This window comes from Mustela putorius, unplaced genomic scaffold (genome assembly GCF_011764305.1).
Source record: "Mustela putorius furo isolate JIRA1106 unplaced genomic scaffold, ASM1176430v1.1 tig00003962_pilon_pilon_pilon, whole genome shotgun sequence".
Classification (NCBI taxonomy): Eukaryota; Metazoa; Chordata; class Mammalia; order Carnivora; family Mustelidae; genus Mustela; species Mustela putorius.
In genome coordinates this window covers 21,522,933-21,546,724 of record NW_025422106.1, presented here as the reverse complement: position 1 = coordinate 21,546,724, position 23,792 = coordinate 21,522,933, and the positions used below count along the sequence as shown (strand labels likewise).

General features: G+C 38.5%; 1 protein-coding gene and 2 pseudogenes across 3 annotated transcripts in view; 2 read left to right on the top strand and 1 right to left on the bottom strand.

Moving 5' to 3' along the window:
* TAOK1 (TAO kinase 1) overlaps window positions 1–23,792 on the bottom strand; it is a 173,962-nt gene that overhangs the window by 145,147 nt on the left and 5,023 nt on the right. The window lies entirely within an intron of this gene.
* LOC101688527 lies at window positions 1,878–2,935 on the top strand (annotated as a pseudogene).
* LOC101672680 lies at window positions 4,733–5,593 on the top strand (annotated as a pseudogene).

Below are 23,792 nucleotides of genomic sequence, written 5' to 3'. Positions count from 1 at the left end.
TAGAGGAGCACCTGCAGCTGGGGTTGAGTGACTGCCTTTGGCTTGGGTCATGATCCCCAGGTACTGGGACTGACCTCCGCACTGGGCTCTCTGCTCAGTGGGGAGCCTGCTTCTCTCTCTCCCGCTCCTCCTGCTTGTGCTCTATCAAATGAATAAAATCTTCAAAAAACAAACTCACACATAAAGGAGTTAAGCAAAACTGGTGAAATTTGAATAAGGTCAAGTGAACTGTATCAGTGTCAATTTCCTGCTTGGGATATTACACTATAGTTACCCAAGATGTTAACCACTGGGGGAACCTGGGTGAAGAGTCGGTAAGATCTCTCTGTATTATTTCTCATGATTGCATATGAATCTACAATTAGATCAAACAAAGGGTTTCTTTCAATTAAGGTTAAATAATTATCAAGCAAAAACTGTGAAAATTCATTAATAGCAGATGTGCACTATAAAAAATGTTAAAGTAGGGTGCCTGGGTAGCTCAGTTGGTTAAGCGCCTGCCTTCAGCTCAGGTCATAATCCCAAGGTCCTGGGATCGAGCCCTGCATCTGGCTCCCTGCTGAGTGGAGAGCCAGGTTCTCCCTCTTCCACCCCCTGCTTGTGCTCTCCCTCTTGCTATCACTCTTTCTCAAATAAATAAACAAAATCTTTAAGGAAAAAAAAAAGAAGAAGAAAAATATGAGAGTACATACCCAAAACTGAAAGCAGGGGCTCAAAAGAGATACTTGTATACCACTATTCATAGCAGCAATACTCACAAGAACCGAAAGATAGAAACAACCCAAAATCTATCAATAGATAAATAAACAGGGGTGCCTAGATAGCTCAGTTGGTTGGGCATCCGACTCCTGATTTCAGCTCAGGTCATGATCTCGGGGTCATGGGACTGAGGCCCACGTGGGCTATGCACTCAGCACCGAGTCTGCTTGAGATTCTCTCTCCCTACCTCTCTGTCCCCACCATCTCTCCCTCTCTCTGTCGAATAAATCTTTAAAAACATAGATGAACAAACAAATGAACATGTGAGATACACACACACACACACACAAAATGGGAGTTTTCAACCTTTTAAAAGGAATAAAATTCTAAGATACACAACTACAAAAATGAGCCATGAAAATATTATGCTAAGTACAATAAGCCAGACCCTGAAGGACAAATACTGTATGACTCCACTTATATTAGCTACCTAGAAAATGTAAATGAATAAAGACAGAAAGAACAGAGGTTACCAGGCCCAGGGAAGGTGAGATTGGGATGGAAGCTGTGCTTTAATGAATACACAGATTCTGTTTTGGATGATTAAAAAAAAAGTTCTAGAAATGAATACGGGCAATGGTTACACAACACTGTGAGTACATTTAATGCCACTGAACTATACACTTTAAAATGGTTCATTTTCTGTTATGCATATTTTAACACAACTGTTTAAAGAATGATGAAATGTTACCAAAGATGAAAAAGGATTATTTCATAATGAGAAAAAGACAGTTTGAGAATGTATAATGAGGGGTGCCTGGGTGGCTCAGTGGGTTAAAGCCTCTGCCTTCGGCTCAGGTCGTGGTCCCAGGGTCCTGGGATGGAGTCCCGTGTTGGGCTCTTTGCTCACTGAGGAACCTGCTTCCTTCTCTCTCTCTGCCTGCCTCTCTGCCTACTTGTGATCTCTGTCTGCCAAATAAATAAATAAATAAATAAATAAAGATCTTAGAATTAGAAATTAAATTAGAGGAGTGTTCCCAAATATTTGGAAATCAAAGAATTCTAAATAACATATGGTAGGGTACCAAAGCTGCCATCAAATCTGAATCCAACACTGCCCTCCCGCCCACCTGCCTGCCTAGAGGTGTACCCCAATTCCATATGGTTCTAAATCCAATATGGCAACTCTCAAGGATCAGCTGATTCAGAATCTTTACAAGGAAGACCATACCCATCCCCCCGAATAAGATTACAGTTTGTTGGAGCTGATGCTGTTGGCATGGCCTGAGCTGTCAGTCTCTTAATGGAGGACCAGATGAACTTGCTCTTGTTGATGTCACGAAGACAAATTGAAGGGAGATACGATGGATCTCCAACATGACAGTCTTTTCCCTGTACCAAAAATGTTCTCTGGCAAAGACTATAACATGACTGCAAACTCCAAGCTGGTTATTACCACACTTGAGGCATGGAGAAATGCATGGAGCAAAAAAATTAAAAAAAAAAAAAAATTGCATGGAACATTTCTCTCATAGGAGAAAGCCACTTAATTTGGCCCAGCATAAAGGGAACATCTTTACATTTATCATATAGCCTAAACTGCAAGTTGCTTATTGTTTCCAATCCAGAAGATATCTTGACCTACATGGCTTGGAAGATAAGCAGCTTTCCCAAAATACCTTGTTACTGAAAGTGGCTGCAATCTGGATTTAGTCCAATGCCATTACCTAATGAAGGAAAGGCTGGGAGTTTACCCATTAACTGTCATGGGTGGGTACTTAATGGAGACGCTAGTGTACCGGTATGGAGTAAACATTGCTGGTGTCTCCCAGAAAAACCCATGCCCTGGCTTTGGCACTGATACAGATAAAAAACAGTAGAAAGAGGTTCACAAACATGTTGTCAGTTGACAATGCTTATGAGGTGATCAAATTGAAAAACTATACAACCTGGGCCACAAGACTGGTGGATTCGGCAGAAAGTATAATGAAGAATCTTAGATGGATGCATCCAATTTTCACCATGATTAAGGGTGTCTATGTAATAAAAGATGATGTCTTCCTCTGTGTACCTTGCATCTTGGGACAGAATGGAATCTCAGATGTAGTGAGGGTGAATTTGACCCCTGAAACAGAAGCCCATTTTAAGAAAGGTCCAGATACACTTTGGAGGGTACACAAAAAGAGCAGCTGTTTTATTTTTTAATTTTTTAAAAAGATTTTATTTGACAGAGATCACAAGTAGGCAGAGAGGCAGGCAGGGGGGAGGGGGAGCAGGCTCCCTGCTGAGCAGAACGGGATGCAGGGCTCAATCCCAGAACCCTATGATCATGACCTGAGCCAAAGGCAGAGGCTTATTAACCCACTGAGCCACCCAGGTTTCCCTTTTTTTTTAAAAGATTTTATTTATTTGGTAGAGAGAGACACAGCGAGAGAGAAAACACATGCAAGGTAGAAGGCTTCCCGCTGAGCAGGGAGCCCAAAGTGGGGCTCAATCCCAGAAACCTGGGATCATGACCTGAGCTGAAGGCAGACGCTTATTGACTGAGCCACGCAGGCTGTAGCACCCCAAGAGCTGCTGTTCTGAAGTTTTCTAATGTTGTACCACTTAACTGTCTACACTACAACAGGATTTTAGTAGGAAGTTGTGTATATTATTGTCCTTATTATCTGTTAACTCTAGTAATATTAAAATGACCTAGGAAAAATACCAGTTTCCTAAAGTTACAGATAGGAATAGTTCACAAACCGTTGCGGCTATATCCAATGCTGGATGATACCTATCTCATATAGTCCTGAATTGGTTAATGTAAAATAGTCCCACCACCTCTGCCAGTGTTGCATATGCTGCAGTTCCTCTTCAAATCAGGTATGTGTTTACTGTGTGTTATTAAACTCTTGGTTCCTTCACCCAACATGTCTAGTCCAACCACATCCTGGGATACTTGAGACACTCCTCTGCCCCTCCCTGCTGAGAGAGAGAGAGAGAGAGAAAGGAAGAAAGGGAGGGAGGGGCGGGGGGAAAGGAGGAAGGACATCAGTTCTACATAAACTTGTCTAGCATATAAACACTTAACAACTTAACTTATGAAGTCAACAATACCATGATACCAAAACCAGGCATGAACAAGAATCTACAGGCCAATATCTCCCATGGATATGAATGCAAAAACTCTGAACAAAATATCAGCAAGTAGAACCCAGGAACTTATGAAAATAATAATGTATCATCATACTAAGTGGAGTTCATCCCTGGAGTGAAAAATCAATCAATATTAACTCACTATATTAGACTTAAGAAGCATAATCATATGATTTCAGCAGAGGGGAAAAAAAAAAAAAAGCAGCATTTGACAAAGTTCAATTCATTCCTGACAAAAACTCTCAGAAAACTGAAAATAGAAGGAACTTCCTTAACTTGATAAAGAAGATCTACAAGAGCCCTAAAGTTAATATCATATGTAATGATGAAGGACTAAATACTTTCCCACATCAGATACAGAACAATGCAAGAATATCCATTCTCACCACATCTATTCAAGATCATACTGAATGATCTAGCCAGTGCAATAAGGCGCAAAAAAAAAAAAAAAAAAAAAAAAAAAAAAAAGAGGCGGGGGAGGAAGAGAAGGAAGGAAGGGTATGCATTCACATTAGAAATTAGAAATAAAACTGTCTTTAATCATAAACATAACTGTCTACTTAGAAAAATCTCAAATAATCTATAAAACAGCTACCTTAACTTAGTAATAAGTCAATTTACCAAGGTTGCAAAATACAAAGTCAATACACAAAAATCAATTATATTTTTACACAGTTATTAACAAAATTGAAATTTGGAGGGAAAAAAGTAACATTTACAATAACACCAAAAATCTTCAAATACTTAGGGATAAACTTAATAAATATGTACAAGATTTGTATGCTGATAACTACAAAGCCCTGATGACAGAAATCAAAAATAAACTAAATAAATGGAGAGATATACCCTAGTGGTAGACTGGAAGATTTGATACTGTTAAAGGGTCTCCAAAATGACAACACAATTTGTCTTGCGAATGAAGGAGGGGGATGTCCTCAAATTCTTTGTAGCAGGAACCCACTTATCAGGTGGTTGACTTCCAAATAGAACAATTCATCTACAAAAGGAAGAGTGGTGGCATCTATACCATAAATCTAAAGAGAACCTGAGAGAAGCTTCTGCTGGCAGCTCGTGCCACTGTTACCACTGAAAACCCAGCTGATGTCAGTGTCCTATCATCCAGGAATACTGGCCAGCTGATGTTTGCTGCTGCTACTGGAGACACTCCTATTGCCAGCCGCTTCACTCTGGAAACATTCACTAACCAGATCCAGGCAGCCTTCTGGGAACCAAGACTTTTGGTGGTTACTGATCCCAGGGCTGACCGCCAGACTCTCACAGAGGCATCTTATGTTAACCTGCCAAACCATTCTGTGTTACAGACTCTCCTCTGCACTATGTGGACATTACCATCCCTTGCAGTAAGGGAGCTCACTCAGATGGTCTGATGTGGATGCTGGCCCAGGAAGTTCTGCACATGTGTGGCATCGCTTCCCATTAACATCCATGGGATGTCATGCCTGATATCTACTTCTACAGAGACCTGGAAGAGAATGAGAAGGAAAAGCAGGCCACAGCTGAAAAGACTGTGACCCAGGAGGAATTTCAGGGTGAATGGATGGCTTGAGATCCTGAGTTCACTACAATTCAACCTGCAGTCACAGACCAGTCTGAAGGCATGCAGGTGCTCTCTGTGCCTACTCAGCAGTTCCCTACTGAAGACTGGAATACTCAGCCTGCCACTGAAGTCTGGTCAGCAGCTCCTACCGCTCAGGCTACTGAACGGATAGGAACAATCAATGAGTGGTCTTAAGCTGCTCTTCCACAAAGGCAAACAAAATGGAAATAAAGTTGATGGAAAATAAAGTTTCTTAAAACAAAACAAAACAACAAAAATAAATAAATAACCTAAATGTAAACCCTCACAATTTAAAACTTCTATATGAAAGTACTGAATAGGGGCGCCTAGGTGGCTCAGTGGGTTAAGCTGCTGCCTTCGGCTCAGATCATGATCTTGGGATGCTGGGATCGAGCCCCGCCCGCATCGGGCTCTCTGCTCACCAGGGAGACTGCTTTGCCCTCTCTCTGCCTGCCTCTCCACCTGCTTGTGATCTCCGTCTGTCAAATAAATAAATAAATAAACAAATAAATAAATAAATTCTTTTTTAAAAAAAAGTAAGTACTGAACAGAAATTTTTTGTGATCTTGGTTTATGCAAAAATTTCTTAGATATAAAACCAAAAGCACAGGGACGCCTGGGTGGCTCAGTTCGTTGAGCAGCTGCCTTCGGCTCAGGTCATGATCCTAGAGTCCTAGGATCAAGTCCCACATCGGACTCCTTGTTCCATAGGGAGCCTGCTTCTCCCTCTACCACTCTGCCTGTGCGCTTGCACTCTCGCTCTCTCTCTCTCTCTTACAAAAAAATAAATAAAATCTTTAAAAAAAAATCAAAAGCACAAACCATAAAAGAAACTGATAAGCCAAACTTCATCAAAATTGAAAACGTCTGTTCTTTTAAAGATAATATTAATAAAAAATGAGTACAAGAGAAAAGATTTGCCAAACATGTACCTAGTAAAGGGCTTAATCCTGAATATATAAAGATTCATAGCTAAATAATAACAAACAGCCCAATTTTAAAATGGAGGGAAGGAGCAAATAATGTGAACACTTAGCTAAAAAAGAAATACAGATCGCAAATAAGCACAAGAGACATCAAGGAAATGCAAATCACAATCACATAAGCCTCTTCCCCAAGATATGGGCTAAACTTAATGACTCACTTCCAAAGAAACAATAGGAAAAGAGAAAAACAGTAACTTCACAGCAGTGAAACCTAGCAACACTACATTAACCAAGTGAGGAAGGCTAATTATCATCAGTGTTGTCATGTGGATATCATGTACCTCCTGATAGATGTCCTGGGGAAGACACTACACATCCATGGTATTCTTTCCAAAAGCCCATCACTTCAGGCTAATCAGGAGAAAAATATCAGACAAAACTAGATGGGAGACATTCTTCAAGATACGTAGCGAACACTCCTCAAGACTATCAAAGGTATGAAAAATAGTAAGAATACAAAGTACTGAGATACTATCATATTTCAGAGGAGACTGTGACAGAAAGAGAACAGATTAATGGAAAAGTTGGTGAAATCCAAATAAAGTCTGCAGTTTAATTAATATGTAACATACACGTGTCAGCTTGGGTTTCGATGTAAGTACCATGAAATGCAGTCTCAGGATATTAATTAATTAATTACAAAGGGGAAAATAATAATTACAGTGGAGAAATATGGAAAACACCACTTAAGCAAATGAACCAGGTTAACATTAACAGTAATAAGACCTATCAACATCATGTGTCATATCCCTGACATAATGCACTGAGAAGGAATATATATCATTCTGCAGTATTCTTAACAAATATATATCCTCAAACTAATCATGAGAAAACACTAAACCTGCCCAAACTGAGAGACATATTAAAAATAACTAACCAGTACTCAAGTGTTAACATTTAAAAAAAAAAAAAAGTGTCAAGGTCATAAAAGACAAGGTACCATCACAGATTAGAGAAGACCAAAGACACATAACAAACTATAATGTGAGATCCTGAAACTGAGAAGAATTATTAGTGAAAAAAGTGGTAAAATTCAAGTAAGGACTAAGGTTAAGTTCATAATATTATACCAATGTTGACTTCCTTGTCTTGGTAATTATTCTATGGTTATATAAGATTAGGGCTGAAAGGCATATTTGAACATTCTACAAACTTTGCAACTTTCTGTAAGCTTAAGATTATTACAAAAAAATTTTAAACACATTATAGTGTATCAATTAAAAAGCTGGAAAAAAATATGAAAAAGAATGCCCAATTCTAGTGAATCTCCAAACTTAACAACCTCTTAACTCTGAGAGCTATGTATTAAAATGACATCCCAGCACTTACTTTCATTTCTATAATTAATCTAATGGAAGAAATATTAAATCTTCACAATACTTACTCCTCCATAGTTAATGAATTTTTTTTAAAGATTTATTTTATTTATTAGGGCGCCTGAGTGACTCAGTTAAGCATCTGCCTTCAGCTTAGGTTCCTGGGATTGAGTCCTACATTGGGCTCCCTGCTCAGTGGAGAGCCTGCTTCTCCCTCTGCCACTCCCCCTGCTTGTGCACTCTCTGTCAAATAAATAAATAAAACCTTTTAAAAATAATAAATAAAAAAATTATTTATTTGACAGAGAGAGACAGACAGAAAGAGCAGGGTGACGGGCAAAAGGAGACAGGGAGACACAAGCTGACTCTGCACTGAACACACAGCCAACTGCAGTGCTCGATCCCATGACCCTGAGATCATGACCTGAGCAAAAACCAAGAGTCAGATGTTCGTCTGACTGCACACCCAGGCGCCCCCCAAAGTTAATCAATTTTTATGATATGGCAGAATATTAGCAAATGAGAGATCCGTTTTATTTTAAGCAATTACTGTAAGAGCTCTTAAGGACAATCACACACAAAAAAGCAAAACATCCATAAAAAACGTAAAAACTGAGAATAAATATCAGTTTTTATCATTATGTGGAAAGAAATAATTATCATAGCAAATCATTAAAGTTTAATAATGCTCCATGTTCCAATGTCCAAATATACATAGTAACTCATGGGGGAAAAGGTACTATAAGATCAAGCATTCTTCTATCAAGCTTAAACCACTTGCTTTCATTTAACTAGACAATATCAAAACCAAAATAAGCATAATTCACTCAATATTTATCAGGACTTCACCAATTCCCAGGCACCACCCTAGATGCTGGGGATTCAGAAATGATTAGATGGGAAAGGCAAATAAAGGAACAACCGGAATCTCATTTAACAAATATTCTTTAAATAATAAAAGATGAAAAAAATAATAAAAGATGAATGAAAGATAACCCTGCCTTGGGGCACATGGGTGGCTCATTGGGTTAAGTGTCTGACTCTTGATTTCATCAGGTCATGATCTCAGGGTTGTGACATCAAGCCTTGCATGGGGCTCCACATTCATTCTCTCTCCCTCTCCCTCTGCCTATTCCCCTGCTCATGTATGCACACACTTTGCTCTTTCTCAAATCTTAAAATTAAAAAAAACAAACAAACAAAAAACAAAAAACAAACGGCAGGGAGCCTGGGTGGCACAGTTGGTTGAGCAACCAACTTGGTTTCAGCTCAGGTCATGATCTCAGGGTCATGAGATTCCTATGAAGGAGCTGCTCACTCAGCATGGGGTCTGCTTGAGATTCTCTCTCTCCCTCTGCCCTTGCCCCTACCCAACTCATGCTCTTTCTGTATAAAATCTTTAAAAATAAAAATCTTAAAGAAAAATTGCCCAAATTCAGTGTATACATTTTGATGAGTGCACATAACCATACACTTGCTTATGTACCATCACAGCAACCAAGGTACTAAACACATCCATCACCTCCAAAAAGTTCCCTGTGTTCTCTTGTGGTGTATTTCTTTGTTGTTGGTCAGAACATGTAACATGGAGCTACCCTCTTAACAAATTTTCATATTTACTAATGAAAGAAAGGGACTGAGAATTTGTCTGTTCCTGCTTTTGTTCAAAATACGGTAGGAAAAATAGTCACAGGTAAGATTCACAATGCCCACCAGGTTTAATAGGAAAAAAACTAATGTAGTTATTCCATAAGAAGTCTTAGAGAGAACAGTTGGATCATCAGAAAAGGAGTGGTTACATACTGGAAATTAAGTTGAATACACACATTGTGTGGTTTCTTCCATTAATGCAAGCTGAAGGTACACATCTGTCATCTCAAAGCCTTGTTTAATTTTAAAACTGAATAAAATGTTTATTTATTTTTAAAGATTTATTTATTAGAGAAAGAGAGCACACAAGTGATTACAAGGGGGAGAGGCGAGGGAAAGAATCTCAAGCAGACTTCCTACACAGTGCAAAGTGGGATGTGGGGCTCAAACTCAAGACCCTGAGATCATGACATGAGCTGAAATCAAGAGCTGGCTGCTCAGCAGGAGTGCAGGTACTCCTATTTACTTTATCTTCTTTCAAGAACTTTATTTGACAGAGAGAAAGTACAAGCAGGCTGAGTAGCAAATAGAGAGAGAAGGAGGCTCCCCACCGAGCAAGGAGCCTGGCTTGATCCCAGGACCATGGGAACCGAGCTAAAGTCAGTTGCTTAACCAGCTGAGCCACCCAAGCAACCTACTCCTTTTTACTTTTAAAATAAACTCTACCCCCAACAAGATGGGAGTGGGAGGGAGACAAACCATAAGTGACTCCTAATCTCACAAAACAAACTGAGGGTCACTGGGGGGAGGCGGATGGCGTTATGGACATTGGGGAGGGTATGTGCTATGGTGAGTGCTGTGAAATGTGTAAACCTGGTGATTCACAGACGTGTACCCCTGGGGATAAAAATATATTATATGTTTATAAAAAATAAAAAATAAAAAAATAATTTTAAAAAAAGAAAAGAAAATATGACTGGATAATTCACAATAATAAATAAATAATAAGCTCTACCCCCAATATGGGGCTCAAACTCATGACCCTAAGATCCAGAGTCACATGCTCTACTAACTGAGCCAGCCAGGCACCTCTTGAGTTTAAAAAAAAAAATTAAAATTTAGTTATTTATTTGAGAGAAAATGTGCACACACACTAGCAGAGGCAGGGGTAGAAAGAGGGAAGCAGACTCCCCACTGAGCACAGAGCCCAACATGGCTTGATCTCAGGACCCTGAGATCATGACCTGAGCTGAAAACAGGAGTCAGACACTAAACTGTCTGATCCAGTCAGACACCCCTTGAGTAAAATTTTTAAAACTGATTTGAGATTTTATTGTCCCTCCTTAGATTATATTCCATGCCATGTTTCGTATTTTGGAGAGGGAAATTTTTTTTTTTTTTTAAAGATTTATTTGTGGGCGCCTGGGTAGCTCAGTCATTAGGCATCTGCCTTCCTCTCAGATCCTGATCCCAGGGTCACGGGATCGAGGCCCACATCAGGCTCCCTGCTTGGCAGAAGGCCTGCTTCTCCCTCCCCCATTCTCCCTGTCTCTGTCTCTCTGTGTCAAATAAATAAATAAATAAATCGTTTTAAAAAACGATTTGTTTATTGTAGTGATCATTTTGCTATACAAATATTAAGTCACTATGTTGTATACCTGAAATTAATATAATGTTATATATCAACTATACTTCAATTTTAAAAAAGACGTGTTTGCAAAAGTAATCTATGATAAAGTCAAAACAGATGTGGGATGGATGGTTGTTGAGGGGGAAGGAACAAGAGGGAAACTTCTAGAATGTTAGAAACTTTTTAAAGCTTAATTTGAGAGGTAGATACATTTGTAAAACTTCATTTGTACAGTTTACTGTTTGTATATTTTACCACAACTGAAAGAAAGATACATAAATAGCTGCCAGATGATACAGTGCCTTTGTAGGTTTGAACAGGTAACAGGAGAGTGGAGTGTTAGGAGATAAATCACAGCAGTATGTAAGAGGAACTGAAATGCAAAAGGAAGATAGCCTTTATCTTTTTTAAATATTTTATTTATTGAGAGAGAGAGAGAGAGAGAACACAAGGAGAGAGATCATCTCAAGCAGACTCCACAATAAGTGCAGAGCCTAAAGTGGGGCTTGATCTTCATAACCCTGATATCATTAACCCCAGCCAAAATCAAGAGCTGTACACTTAACTGACTGAGCCACCCACAGGCCCCAGACAGCCTTTAATGTAATGGAGAATTAAGGTAAAAATACTAATATTTATATAACACAATATGCCAGGTACTATTCTAAGAGCTACACAGTAATAACACATCCAATCCTCTTAATAACCCTATATAACAGATATTATCCTTTTACAGATGATGAAACTGAGGCCCACAGATATTAAGTAATTTGCTTAAGGTTACATAGCATTGATAACATCCATGATATTAAACTTACTTTAATATTAAACTTCCCTTTTTACCACAACATACATACCTGTGAATATACAACAAAACAAAAACCAAGATAAACTAAAGTATTATTTTCAACCCACTAAAACAGTGTTTACAGGGATGGGAGTGCATCCAACAGCAACTTCCCTTTTTCCCATACTGAAACTTCAAAGTCAGCACCATCCTCTCACCAATTTCAGTCTGCATCCCCACCTGACTATAAACCTTACTCAGAAAGGGCACCATCTGCATAATCACCCTTACATTTTCTACTCCAAAAATGAGGTTTCACAAAATAAAAAGCACTTTCTCACAAGAACATTAAAGGTCCTTGGAAAAGAGAATAAGGGATGAAACATATTCCAAAGGAAGAAACCCCATGACTTCATAATCTACTAGATGAATACAAGTGAGGGAAGAGGTTAAAAGAATAAAAAACAATCCAAAGTTTCTAGCTTGCAAGGTTTTAGAAGGTTATCAACCAAAATAAAAACAAATGGCCACAAAAGCCTTGCACATAAATCTTCCTAACAGCTTTACTTATAATAGCTAAAATCTGGAAATGATTCAAATATCAATCAACAAGTAAACAGATAAATTATGGTATAACCAAACACTAGAATATTACTAAGGAACTAATGATACATGCAGCAACATACATATCACAGACATTATGCCAAGAGAAAGAAAACAACAACAAAAAATACATACTGTATTTCATTTCTATGACACTCTAGAAAAGACAAATCTAATTCAGAGTAATAGAAATCACATCAGTGGCTGCCTAGGAATAGACTAAGGTAAGCTGATTGCAAAGGGGCCTAGGGAATTTCCACTAGACAGAAAAATGTTCTTTATCTTCACTAAGTTGATGGTTATCTGAACACTAAAAATGTGTGACTTTTACTGCAAGTATATTATACCTTGAAAAAGCTGTCTTTATTTTTTCTTGTTAAGATTTTATTTGTCAGAGAGAGAGTGAGAGTACAAGCAGGGGGAGCAGCAGGCAGAGGAAGAAGCAGGCTCCCCACTGAGCAAGGAGCCTAATGCTGCACTCGATCCCAAGACCCTGGGATCATGCCATAAGCCAAACACAGAAGTTTGCTTAACTGACTGAGCCAACCAGGCGTCCTGGTAAAGTTGACTTTAAAAAATGTTATTAACTAAAAATTATTAACTTTGAAATAGGTAAATAAGGGGAACCTTTCGCAAGGGGAAATGAAAAAGATGAGCTCATTTTATATATGTTGAAAATGACACATCTATGAATAACCAAGAAATGTAAGACCTCTCGGTTGGGTAAAATGAAGCTGGGAGAGACAGTGAATAGAAGACAGAGAAATAAATAAAGAAAAGTATCAAGTGCTAAAAGACGTCTAAAGTAAGGGGACAGTAAAATAAAATTTTTAAGGAAGGGGATGATAAATAGTCTTAAGCATTACAAGGAAGACACTTAGGACCACACATGAATATTTATTTTCCTTGTGAATTCTAGTATGTCTTTCATGAACACCTTTTATTTCCCCTAGCATTTAACACAGTATTTTGCAAACAGGGATACAGGCTCTCTCTAAGCTCAAAGTCCTGCTCCCTGAAAATCAACCTAATGAATTAATGTTATTTTAGGCACTTGAAATATTAAAAAAGAAAACAGGGTCAGAAAAGACCAAGATCACCAGTAGATTTATGCTCTTAGAAATTTTTTTGCATGTTTTTGCACACACTAAATTACTAAGAGAATACCAATAACATTTACATATCCTAAATTTTTAATGTGTACCACACAATTAATTTACTAACTATAAATTTTTCTATTTTTAAGATTTATTTTTAAGTAATTTCTATACCCAACGTCCGCCTCGAACTTACAAGCCCAAGATCCAGAGTCACATGCTCTACCAACTGAACCAGCTAGATAGAGACCATTAACTATAAATTTTTCTTTCCTTAGAGTTTTTGAAGTGCTTATAAACATGTACTACTTTTCTGCAGACACACATTAGGAGGGTTTTCCCCTGATGCCTAATCCACCATTCAAATTAATACCAAGTACCTTTGAAAGGATACACAAGAAATTGGCGTACAGTGTGGGAAGGGGTTAGACATGGGAGGATAACTTACTTTTTATGGTATATCTTATTGAATATTATGAATTTTATATCAAGTACAGTTTTAACTTATTCTAAATAATTAAACTTTTTTCCCATTAAGGCCCTTCTGATTTTAAAGCAGAAGCTTATGACTTCCCAAAGACACCCATAGTCCCAAGATGCATGGATAGCTTGTATGACAGAAATGCTTTTGACTGACTTCTCACAGGCCTTTCCCATCATAGAGAGCCTTGGCTCTACCCATTAACTTCAAGTCAAAGTACTGTTAGACTCCCAAAGGTAAGATCTCTCCTTCCCTCAGCAGAGACAGGAAGACAGTTTTACATATCAGATTTGTTTCCTTTAATCTTTCCTAAAGTTTTCTTACAAAATCCTGCCTCAAGTCTTCTACTTTGACTTTTCTATTCCCAACAGCCAGACTTCCTCTTATTCTAATTACCAACATGCCCCAAGACTAGCAATTCCTACACCTGAAAGGAAATTCTCACTAGGGAAGAGCAACAGAAAAATAAATCACATACAGTAGTATTTCATGTACAAAGAACTGATAAAAATTTCACACTCAAATCCTAATAATAACTCTATTATGATATAGGCAGATATAAGAAGATAGTAAAAAAAAAAAAAAGAATGAATGAATACGAAATAGCAGCTTTTGGGGCAACTTGCTGGCTCAGGGCTCAGTCTGTATAGCATGCAACTTTTTTTTTTTTTTTAAGATTTTACTTATTTATTTGACAGAGAGAGACACAGCGAGAGAAGGCACACAAGCAGACAGAGTGGGGGAGAGAGAAGCAGGCTTCCCGCTGAGCAGAGAGCCTGACGCAGGGCTTGATCCCAGGACCCATGATTGGAGCCTAAGGCAGACACTTAACAAATGAGCCACCCAAGCACCCTAACATAATTCACTTTTTAAAAGACTAAATAAGCTATAATTCAACATATATAACATATATAATTCAACAAATACTCACTATGGCTGAAACATTTCAGTTCTCTTCAGAACACACAGTAAGACTGCACTTCCTCAACCCTTCTGTGAAATCTATTAAGACCGTAAGACTTGCTTTGGCCAATGAATTTAATAAGCCAAAATGACAGGACCCTCTTCTAGACACTTTAAGAACCAGTAAGTTATTAGCAACAGTCTCCTTTCTATTACCATGAAGATCACGGAATCATGTGTTGAGAGCGAGCCTCCATCAATCTGAGACCCTGCAGAGCAAGAACAAGCAGAATCCCCCACAACCCACCATATACCTACAGCGTGTCAAGCAAAAAATATGTCCTCTTAAAAGCCACTAACATTTTTGAACTGTTACCATAACACTACCTGGTCTCTCCTGACAAATACAACCAAAGCCAAAATTATTATATTTTGCTTATTTGCTTCCAAACCAAGTCATCCTCAACTTATCTTTTCCCCTACCTCTAGTATACCCCAACCCCATCAATTTGTTTTAATCTCTCTCAAATCCATCATATCAGCTCTCCCCCTTAGACCTTCTAACCAGTCTCTCTACATCTCTATATACAACCTCTTACCATTTATTCTCTGTATCTCCAGAGTAATCTTTTTTTTTTTTTAAAGATTTTTAAAATTTATCTGACAGAGATCACAAGGAGGCAGAGAGGCAGGCAGAGGTGGGGGGGAAGCAGGCTCCCCACTAGCAGAGAGCCCTGTGGGGCTCGATCCCAGGACTCTGAGATCATGACCTGAGCCAAAGGCAGAAGCTTAAACCACTGAGCCACCCAGGTGCCCCCAGAGTAATCTTTTTAAAACATAATCCTATCACACATTTGCTTTTATATTATTTTCATATCAGTTACGAGCACAGCAAAAATGACCCTTGAGGAAATAACTGTTAAGGGAGCACCTGGGTGGCTCAGTCGTTCAGTGTCTACCTTCAGGTCATGATCCCAGGATCGAGACCCACATTAGGCTCCCTTGCTTAGCAGGAGGCCTGCTTCTCCCTCCCCCACTCCCCCTACTTGTGTTCTCTCTCTCACTGTGTGCCTCTCTGTCAAATAAATAAATAAAATCTTAAAAAAAAAAAAAAGGAAAGAAAGAAAGAAGAAAAAGTATAAGAAGTGCTAGTAATGTTCTGTGGTATTCTGCAGTGTTCTGCATGGTGGTTACATGACTGTATACATCTACAAAAATTCAACAAGCTTATACTTAATATGCTATACTAATTATGTCTCAATTAGTTAAAAAGAAGTAAATAAGATGACCCCAAAGTAACTTTTCACCTTCATTTTACCAAATATCCACCCCAAACCACATAAATAACCTATAGTCACAAACCATTAGTAATCACCCTCTTAGATATTGATCTTTCATGATCTCAGGTATTTAATATCCTTTCCACTTTACTTTTCTTCAAGACCTACATAAAATCTCATTCCCTTGGGGATCATTCCACCTAAATATCACTTAACTCTACCTTCACTTGTGCTACAACAATTCTTTTTTTTTTTTTAAAGATTTATTTATTTATTTGACAGAGAGAGAGATCACAAGTAGGCATAGAGGCAGGCAGAGAGAGAGGAGGAAGCAGGCTCCCTGCTGAGCAGAGAGCCCGATGCGGGACTCGATCCCAGGACCCTGAGATCATGACCTGAGCCGAAGGCAGCGGCTTAACCCACTGAGCCACCCAGGCGCCCCAGCTACAACAATTCTTGTACATTCTACTTCCCATAACCTTAGCATTCATTACACCAGTGGGTCTCAATGAGACATAATTCATTGCCAGAGACATTTGGCAATGAATGTAGACAGTTTTGATTGTCACAGGGCAGAGAGAGAGAGTGCTACTGGCGTCTAATTGGTAAGGCCAGAAATGCTCCAAAATATCCTATACACAGCACAGATCCCCATAACAATTAATTATCCTCCCTAAAATGTCAATACTGCCATGGTTGAGAAATCTTGCACTGCATTATCATATGTACTTATTTCCAAGTCTGTATCCCTACTAAACTAAACAACGAAAGATCAAGCCTTACTTGTTTTTTTGAATCCTGGCACAGTACTTAGCAAACAGCACTCAAAATGTATGATAAATAGATGTCATTATGATCAGCAGAGTGCCTAGAATTTAGGACTCAAATATCTATAATAAATACATGTGTTATTACTGAATCTCCTTTTGGTTAAGATAAAGCTAAAACTACACAGTTTACTGGCTAAACTGGTAGTCTTTATTTTTTTCTTCCAAAGATATTTACTTACTTATTTATTTATAGTAGGATCAACGCCCAAGGTGGGGCTCGAACTCATGACCCTGAGAATAAGAGTTGCATGCTCTACAGACTGAGTCAGCCAGGCACCCTATTCTGGTAGTTTAAATTCAAATTTCATCAATTAGTATTTTGATTTGGTGTTTTCATAGATACATCAATAAAACTTAAGTTATAACCTGAATATATCAAAAGTATTAAACTGAAATTGATTTCCATTTTAATGACTATGCTTCAAGAGCATTAAAAAAAAAAGAACACTTTCAAAGAATGTTTTAATTTCATATCACAGTGCCACCCGAATAAGGTAGAGTAAAATAATGGATACTAAATTTTGGGATACCATTCCACTTAACTCTAATCCAATATAATTTAGTAGAATAATAGTGTACCTTAACAAATTGTCAAAAGTATATTTTTTTGTTACTTAATGAACATTTCATATCTCAAAAATAGAATCATTTTATTTATTTTTTTTTAAAGATTTTTTATGTATTTAACAGACAGAGATCACAGGCAGAGAGGCAGGCAGAAAGGAGGAAGCAGGCTCCCCGCGGAGCAGAGAGCCCGATGTGGGGCTCAATCCCAGGACCCTGGGATCACGACCTGAGCCGAAGGCAGAGGCTTTAACCCACTGAGCCACCCAGGTGCCCCAGAATCATTTTATTCTTAATGACTGGCTGTACCACCTCAAAGACCATCACAAAACATATTTCTGGTGTATCTTTCACCATTCATACCCTAATATATTCCACACCATCACTTGGAGGGCTAAATGAAAATCTGTACTTCCAAGACGTTTAAATTAACTAGATACCTGTTAAATTTAGCTGTTTAGAGTAAAATATCGAGGGTAATTATCCAACAGCATTATCCAAAACTTTTAAAGAATTACACATTATTAAAATATCTACATTTCAGGGAGCCTAAGTGGCTCAGTGGGTTAAAGCCTCTGTCTTTAGCTCAGGTCATGATCCCAGGGTCCTAGGATTGAGCCCCACATCAGGCTCTCTGCTCAGCAGTGAGCCTACTCCCCCCCACCCCCGCCTGCCTCTCTGCCTACTTGTGATCTCTGTCTGTCAAAAAAAAAAATTAAAAAAAAAAATCTTAAAAAAAAATAAAACAAAATATCTACATTTCAAATCTGATAAAGAAAAGTTTTTTGATTCCTATCTAAAGTTCTCAAAACATACAACTTTTAAAGTAGGTCCATTCCTGTTGATTTAAAAAAATGTTTTTTCAAAAATCACATTTGGTCCTCCTTACAGGCACAAAATCAAATTCAATTCCAATACTAAAACTACTAAATGCAAAATCAAAGTAAAATATAAACCAAGAAACCCCCACCACCCTTATTTACTTATTAAATAGTAAACATCATCTACTGTATATGTATTCAGCCAGAGAAAGAAAAAATTCATCTGGTAACAATCCATTGTTTAGGATTTTGGAATAACATCTTTCACTAAGTAATAAACTTTTATAAAAGTTATTCTTCTAGAGGCACCTGGCTGGCTCAGTGGGTTAAAGCCTCTGCCTTCGGCTCAGGTCCTAATCCCAGGGTCCTGGGACTGAGCCCTGCATCTGGCTCTCTGCTCAGTAGGGAGTCTGCTTCTCCTTCTCTCTCTCTCTTTCTCTGCCTGCTTCTCTGCCTACTTGTGATCTCTGTCAAATAAATAAACAAAATCCTAAAAAAAATTATTCTTCTAACTTATGGAATTACCTAATACATTATTACAAAAACAAAATTCATATATCAGTATTTTTATTTTCTTCCAAGCCATACTATTCTTTTTTTTTTTTTAAAGATTTTATTTATTTATTTGACAGAGAGATCACAAGTAGGCAGAGAGGCAGGCAGAGAGAGAGAGAGAGAGAAGGAAGCAGGCTCCCCGCTGAGCAGAGAGCCCGATGCGGGACTCGATCCCAGGACCCTGAGATCATGACCTGAGCCGAAGGCAGCAGCTTAACCCACTGAGCCACCCAGGTGCCCCAGAAGCCATGCTATTCTTGAACACAGTGGTTCTCTCCAATCAGTTTACTATACATTTGTATGTTTATGTATAATTAGTTCAAGCAAAATGTCATGTAAACAAAAACATATCCAGATTCTATCCTTTCTATTTTTTTTTTAAGATTTTATTTATTCATTTGACAGAGAAAGATCACAAGCAGGGAGAGAGAGAGGAGGAAGCAGGCACCCTGCCGAGCAGAGAGCCCGACGCGGGGCTTGATCCCTGGACCCTGAGGATCATGACCTGAGCCGAAGTCTTAACCCACTGAGCCACCCAGGCGCCCCGTATACTTTCCATTGTTAATAACCAAGTTTATTACAGGACATTTCTTTCCTAAACAGAAAATTCTCACATCTTTTCCCTCCTAAAATCCCTTTACTCTAAAGTTTTAAAGCATTATTTTATAGAATTTTTTTTAAAGATTTTATTTATTTATTTGACAGAGATCACAGGTAGGCAGAGAGGCAGGCAGAGAGAGTGAGAGGGAAGGAGGCTCCCTGCCGAGCAGAAAGCCCGATGTGGGACTCGATCCCAGGACCCTGACAGGATCATGACCTAAACCAAAGGCAGCGGCTTAACCCACTGAGCCACCCAGGCGCCCCGTATACTTTCCATTGTTAATAACCAAGTTTATTACAGGACATTTCTTTCCTAAACAGAAAATTCTCACATCTTTTCCTTCCTAAAATCCCTTTACTCTAAAGTTTTAAAGCATTATTTTATAGAATTGAACATTCACACATAATACACAAAAATATTTGTTAGTACCTAAACTGAAAAGAAAAGGAAGGATCTTTTCATTACTCTATTTTCAAATTATTTCTGCTTTTCTAGATAATGGAAAAATTAGCACCAACAACTACATGTCAAAGTAAAGAATCTGAGCAACACCAGGGTGGCTCAGTAAGCATTCATTCAACTCTTGATTTCAGCTCAGGTCATCTCACGGTTGTGAGACTGAGCCCTGCATCTGGCCACAGCCAGCTTAAGATTTTCTCTCTCCCGCTCCCTATGACCTTCCCCCGCCCAAAAGGTAAAGAACCTGAAAATGAGCATGTTATATTGATCCTCTGGGACTCAGAACCCCCTTGAATTCCAAAGAAAACAAAACAAATACCATACTCCTATAATGTGATGGTCCATACATCACAGTCATCATCTACCATATACACAGCATGAAATTATTCAAACACTGCACTATACAGAGTTCCTATACAACAATAAAGAGTAAAGTTTCAGCTTATCAAGTACAGTTATCAAGTACAGTTACAGGTAAATAAATAATTTTACAAGAACATGGATGCTTTCAGCAAAGAGAAAGCTCTCTCAATTTTGAGTGACACTAAATTTCTTAAGTGAAAAACCTTGACCTAACTGTTTAGTAAATGCTATTCATCAACTTTTTCTGATCTCAATCTCAGTGGAAATAAATTTGAAGATATCAATCAAAAATACAAACTAAAGGGGCTCCTGAGTGGCTCAGTCATTAAAGCATCTGCCTTCATCTCAAGTCATGGTCCCAGGGTCCTGGGATTAAGCCCCACGTAGCTCCCTGCTGCTCGGGAAGCCTGCTTCTGCCTCTCCCACACCCCCCCCCCAAATTGTATTCCCTCTCTTGCTGTCTCTCTCTCTCTGTCAAATAAATTAATAAAATCTTAAAAAATATATATGAACTAGAAACTCTTAACCACTACAATTGGACTCAAAACATCAACCAAAATACAAGAATATGTTAGATATCATGTACTGAAGCACACAAATTTTAAAAATATACTTAATGTAGTTATTTAATATATTTAAAGTCACCTTGTAAATCCTATTAAAATATGTTGCAATATTTTTAAAATCCACATATAGCCCAAATAAAAATAAAAGACATTTTCTCAAATAAAGTTTTCCTTTTTAAAAAAATAATTTTTGGGGGGCGCCTGGGTGGCTCAGTGGGTTAAAGCCTCTGCCTTCAGCTCAGGTCATCATCCCAGGGTCCTGGGATCAAGCCCCACATCGGGCTCTCTGTTCCGTGGAGAGCCTGCCTCCTCCTCTCTCTGCCTGCCTCTCTGCCTACTTGTGATCTCGGTCTGTCAAATAAATAAAATCTTTAAAGATTTTAGAAAGACAGAGCGAGCAAATGAGTGAGCATGAGCTGGGGGAGGCACAAAGGGAGAGAAGAAGATTCCCCACTGAGCATGGAGCCCAAAATCGGGGTCCAACCCAGGACGCTGAGATCATGACCTCAGCTGAAATCAAAAGCCCAACACTTAACCAACTGAGCCACCCAGGTGCCCAAAAAATAAATTCTGAGACTCCTAAGAAACTGTACTCACAGACAGAGGATATACAACTCCAGGTATATGATAACACAGGTTCCCCAATATAAAAATCAATATAAAAAACCCAAGTTACCATCACAGCAAAAATTGCTGGCACCCTAACCAGGATCCTTTTTTTTTTTTTTTTTTTTTAATTTGTCAGAGAGCAAGAGATCAAGCACAAGCACAGGCTGCAGCAGCTCCCCAATGAGCAAGGAGCCCTATACAGGACTTGATCCCAGGACCCTGGATCATGACCTGTGCAGACGACAGATGTTTAACTGACTGAGCTACCCAGGCATCCCTCTACCCAGGATCTTTAAGACAGAGTCCTCAGTTCTCTAACAAGGGCTGAGGCCTAAAAAAGGTAAATATGTATAACATAACTACCAAACAGACTAGAGAATAGAATCGGAGGGACTAAAAGTAGACTTACTGGAAGAAAAACAAACAAACAAACAAACAAGAATATCATACTTCAGAGACATTTGAAGAAAAAAGGATGCTGCAGTGCCCAGCTGGCTCAGCAGTAAAGCATGACTTGGGACTGTGAGTTCGGGCCCCACAATGGATGTAGAGATTACTATAATAAATAACTAAATAAACAAAAAGTAAAAAGGAGGATTTGAAAAAGAAATTTCAAGAAAATTTAACTGTGTATCCAGAACACACAAAAATACAACAACAACAACAACAACAAAAGTCTCTCTTTAGAATGCTAACCCTTACATATCACATTGTTATTTCATACTACTTTTCATTTTTTAAAAGATTTTATTTATTTATTTATTTGATGGAGAAAGACACAGTGAGAGTGGGAACTTACAAGCAGGCTTCCGGAGGAGCAGGGAGCCAAATGAAGGGCTTGATCGGGGGATCCAAGGACCACGACCCGAGCAGAAGGCAGATGCCCAACAACTAAGCCACCCAGGCACCCCACTATTTTTCATTAAAACAAATTGTTTTTGTGACCCACTAAACTGAATTCACAAGCCATTAATAAGTCACAACCTAAAGTTTGAAAAGCACTGGGTCAGAGGAACTGACAACCATTGGAGTTCTTACTTTCCTACTTCAAGAAAATATTCAAGAGGTAGAAAAAATGAAAAGACAGAATTCCTCCAGGGCAGGGATTATGTCTTACTGGCATATGATCATCCCTTAAATTTTGTTAATTAACGCATTGTGGAATACAAAGCACTTCATGGTAAGGACACACAAAGGATACCTATAAAAACAAGTCTAGGAGAGCAGGAGTACTTTGGATGCCTTCAAAGCAAGGAAGGTGAAAAAAGTTCCAGGAAGAAGAGTGACATCAACTGACTCTTAAATATAAAAATCAAGAACCAAAGGTAAAGAAAATTTTGTTCTTTAGGACAGGCTTTATCCACAAGGAAAAAAGAAAATCTATTGCAGACTATATAGTCCGCAATAGGTACAAAGTTTGTAAGCTACTCTTGATCAGAAATTCTAATCATTTCTTTCAAAAATATATTTTGAGCTCCAAATGTATTAATCCAAATCAAAATTATGGAATGTACTTCAGTCTTAAATAATAGACTCCATTTGTAAACATTTACTAAGTAGCTAGTGCTAATGTGATAGGCAACAACTTACTGACAGCTTACTATGTATCAGGCAATATGTTAAGTACTTAAGATCATCCCATTTACACCTAAAAATCTTATAAAGTACTATCTTCATTTTAGAGGTGAGGAAAGTCTTTAAAAAGTTACATAAAGTTACACAACTAATAAATGGTGAAATTAAGATAATAATATTAAGTGCCAGTTCTATTATTATTAGTGGCTGCAAATCAGAATATTTTGTTCCATTCCATTATTTGTCAGTGCTTCTCTCAGAAACTAAATTGTGGGGGCGCCTGAGTGGCTCAGTGGGTTAAAGCCTCTGCTTTCAGCTCAGGTCATGATCCCAGGGTGCTGGGATAGAGCCCCGTGTCAGGCTCCCTGCTCAGCAGGGAGGCTGCTTCCTCCTCTCTCTCTGCCTGCCTCTCTGCCTGTCAAATAAATAAAATCTTTTTTTAAAAAAGGGGGGAGGGCACCTGGGTGGCTCTGTGGGTTAAAACCTCTGTCTTCAGCTCAGGTCATGATCCCAGGGTCTTGGGATCGAGCCCTGCACCAGGGGGGTGGGGGGGGGGGTTGGTCCTCTCTGCTCAGCAGGAAGCCTGCTTCCCTTCCTCTCTCTGCCTACTTGTGATCTCTGTCAAATAAATAATAAAATCTTAAAAAAAAAAAAAAGAAAAGAAAAAAGAAACTAAATTGTGCATATCTTTTAAAATGGAATTAATTCATCTACTTCTAAATCTGCATAACACTATGATACTGAATAAGTTTATTGA